Source organism: Pinus tabuliformis, chromosome 7, assembly GCF_031772625.1.
Source record: "Pinus tabuliformis cultivar Carrire ecotype Pingquan chromosome 7, CPIR1, whole genome shotgun sequence".
Taxonomy (NCBI): domain Eukaryota; kingdom Viridiplantae; phylum Streptophyta; class Pinopsida; order Pinales; family Pinaceae; genus Pinus; species Pinus tabuliformis.
The window spans coordinates 562,677,018-562,681,256 of record NC_142293.1 but is presented as its reverse complement, the minus strand read 5'-3'; the positions used below and the strand labels follow the sequence as shown (position 1 = coordinate 562,681,256).

General features: G+C 35.9%; 1 pseudogene; it reads right to left on the bottom strand.

The window, feature by feature from the left end:
* Positions 1–796: 796 nt before the first annotated feature.
* Positions 797–2,823, bottom strand: LOC149248630 (molybdate transporter 2 pseudogene; annotated as a pseudogene).
* Positions 2,824–4,239: the final 1,416 nt, after the last annotated feature.

Genomic DNA, 4,239 nt, shown 5'->3' with positions numbered 1-4,239 from the left:
TATTTATGTTAATTTTGTCCATCTCTTATTACTACTCCTTGAGGTACCATGAAATTTAGTTTAAAAAAATAGACTCAATAATCTCTATGTTAATTCATTATTGTAACAAGTTCACTAGAATTTGAAGCACACGAGACCACTCTAGCATATAAGAAGAGGTTAATATGTGTGCAATCAAAGTTGAACTTGTAAAAAATAAATTGTAGTTTTTAAAGAAGTAATTAATTTGTTTTATTATATTCTTCAATATAAGTTCTAATATACCATGAACCATGAGATGCATATTTATAGATAGTGATCCTTTTATTAATATAATCATTCATTGTTATATTTAAGTGTAAGTTAGTAAGATATATCTTTTTTTTAATTTGTTAGCTAAAATTCTTAAATAACAACATTATTGTATCCATTCCCATATTATCCATGTATATCATTATAAAATGAATGAATTGAATATATCAAATAGTACCTATTATATAAATTCAACTTACCATTTATTTTTTTAATTTAATACATTAAATAAATAACCTTTTTTTAATTTAATACATTAAATAAATAACCTCCAAAATTGTTTTTAAGTATTAAAAACATACCTACCCCTGTACTCAGTTGTTGAGCGCCTAGTTACTCTCAGATGCAATCAATTTAACATACAAAGATATTATTCAAAAACACTACTACATGTTCAAAAACACTGCTGCATACATAGAATACTTGTTAAAAACTCTGAAAGGGATCCAAATACAAACCACAATAACCAAAACAAAGCCAAGTTGATTATGGACTATAACCAGTCGTGGAGTCCAGACTTGCAAGTTGAGTTGAGACTGAAGAATGCTTCTTCTGAATATGCAAGAATAAGTGTTTCCTTTCATCAACTGATTTCGGCTCAGTAATACCATGAAGCAATCTGAAGATGGCATTGTTTTGTAACACCGCCTTTCTCTGGAGCATATCAGTTGCAAAAACCAATCCAACCTGTAAGTCCTTTCTGTGTGTCCCAACAATTTTGAAACAGATCTAATACACCTTGAATACAAGTATTCAATAATATCGTTGTCCTGAACATAAAACATTGACCAGTCACATTTACTTAAGTTTATGGATCCCAGTCTTTACATAAACTGTCCCAACCGTTTGACTTGAGGCCGGACTATAAAGAAAGATGGAAGGAGAGGCAAACATTTATGACTATCTGAGATGGTGGTATCTGTCTTATAATAATAATAATAATTTAAGATGAAGCTAGACTCTAAACTTTTAAGATAAGAATACTAAAATTATATGTAGGTTCATGCTGTCTATCAATTTTCTCATTAGGTTTCCTCAGAAAATTTTCCTATACTCAACAATGCTCTGAAGATGTTGATGCAATCGGAAAAACCCTTCTCCCTAAATCTGAGAATCACATACAGAACAACACCGAAGCCAAACCCCAGGGCAGCACTGGATCCAGTGAGCGAAACAGCAGTACACGTAAGCATTACAAATGAATCCACCTTAGATTTCATGTCCCTACAAGCCATAGCCAATTCAATACCAGAAAAGAGCAGCAACACACCCAACATCCCAATTGGGAATTGACTTAGGATTTTCACCAGTTGGCTTCCTAGAATCAACCCCAAAACCAATTTTGCAGTTCCAAGAAATGCTACAGATGCCCCACTCCTGGCCCCAAACTTATACTGCCCTGCAAGGCCACCTGCTCCATGGCAAATAGGCATTGCCCCAAACCAACACCCCACTAAATTCATTATCCCCACACTCAAAGACACAGAAGTTGCAGTAACCTCCTTGTTGGGAAACAGGTCAGTTGACAATCTGCAGACAGCAATCACAGAATTAAGGATGGAGAGAGGGATTTGGGGTATTGCAGCTCTGACAAAACCTGTTTTCCAATCATGCCTCGAGATTCTGATAAGTTGGGGTTTGGATGGACCTAGTTTTAGATGTCTTAGAACATCAGGCTTTCGCAGAATTGCGAGAACAATGCCGAGAACAAAGACAACGAGGGCAGATGGAATTGCATTCAGAATTCTCAAGTTCCAGAGTGGTTTCCTTACCTCAGAGGCATCTTTTCTAGTTGCCACAGCATTTGAGGGAATTGAAGCCTCTGGACTTTCCCCATTCCCTTGTCTTGAATCAACACCAGAGCCATTCACGAGCACAATGAAGCACAGACAGATCAGAGCCAGCAGAAGCCCATCCAAACCCAACCAAGGCCTTGCATCCCCAGACTTATTCTTCACAAAGTCCTGATTCTTCCTTATGTATTTCACTGCTGTGAATGCAAATGCCAGTCCCTGTGATAGCTGCACCCCCTGATCACTGGAAGGGGAATAAGCCTATACATGATACCCATAAGGCCTGTGACTCCCAAGCCCAACAGAGTTGCTGCTGTGCAAATCCCTGCTGCCATTATCTCTGCAATGGTCAAATGCTTTCCTTCACTGATTGCCTCTGCAGCAATGGCCTTCATGGGCTGGACCGGCATGGGAACTCCAAAAAACAGGCCTGTGATAATATTGTAGACACCTGTGAATATCAATGTGGTGCCCAAATCAAGTCCATTCACTAATGCGAGAGCAATTACAATTGGAATGAAGGTACCCAAGTCCCCCAACGATCCATTCACCTCTTGCCATCTTTCTTTACAGTGTAAATTGGTCTTAAGTCTTACCCAGAATCTTCTGTAATTTGGCTCTGAGAATTCTGCTGAATGCTCACCGTCATTTTTGACAAAGATTTCTCTATATTGACCATTTTCTTGAAAATTTGTATCTAAACCCAATGGATTTTGTTGGATTTCCAGTGGCATATCTGCAAAACTAACACTCACAGCAACTAATATCCAAAATACACTGCAAAACTAACTCACTCAGCAACTAATATCCAGAATACAGATACTCAAACTGAGGAGCCTTCACGGATATAAATATACCATATGATAGAAGATTTTATTGTTTAAATGGAGCCTTCACTGACTTACCCCTACGTGAGCCTCACAAGCCAAACCCAATTCATCAAAAAAAAAATCAAAGGACGTCTATACATTGTCAACAAATTCTTCAAAAGGTGTTGAAATCGATTCCTTATTTTATATTATATGGAATTCTTAACAGTAGTCGTGATTCTCAGGAATGGATAGTGCACTTGACAGTACGGCAAATCTGCTCCATACCAAATTCTAATAAAAAAAAACCTTAAAAAAACCACTTAATACAATCGTAATAGATTGCCGGCCTCGAATTTTTTCTGATCAAAATAGGGAAGAAATAATAATTATCTCGTGCATCAACGGAATCTTATCACGTTCCTGCTTCCTCTTATAAATCTGAAATACAGCCACGATGTGAATGGAGCATCACCTGGCAGGCACTGGTGATGCAAATGGAGCATCACCTCACGCATCGTCATAAATTTAGAAAATCCCTTTCGCCTCTGACAAGCCAATCGTCATAAATTTAGAAAGTCCCTTACACTGGTGTGCAATTCCCATTTTCCAAATCATAAAATATTTTTTCAGAGAGAAAATTATCATGGATTTATATTAAGAGAATATAAAGATCTGGATACATAGGAAGACCATTTTCGACAAAGAGCAAATACAACAAATTATACAAAAGACAGCATATTGACCAGAAAACAACACATAATACACCTACTGAGTAGGCAAGATAAAACCATCTCTCAAGATAGATCTAAAAAGAAAGATATCAACAGAAAAATATCAACAAAAGCCGAAAAGATAAAGACAATCTAAGTTGCTTTTAGATTGCTAGCCTCGATTTTTCCTAATCCAAGTAGGGAAGAAACAATAATTTTCTCGTGCATCAACGGAATCTTATCACCATCATAAAACTGAAAAAAGGCCACGATGGAGATGGAGCATCACCTGGCATTGTGGAATATTTGACTTCCACATTTGTATGTTTTAAAATCAGGTAGCTAAACATTTACACTTTAATTTCTAGACCAATCATATTTTAACTTTTATTTGTATATGTGAGGAATGGTTGACCTCCACATTTCTTTTAATATGAAGATGCTAAACATGTGAAGGAGGTTAAATGTAGGAAAACTTTTAAAAATTAAATATGCTATTGTGATGATAGTTTCATTTTAATAGAATATTAAAGTGATGGGTCAAATGCAATTGGAAGAAAAACAACTAAACCAGGAGAAAATTAATAATAATGTATTAAAAATATATTTGATTTTATTTTTATTAAAATTAAA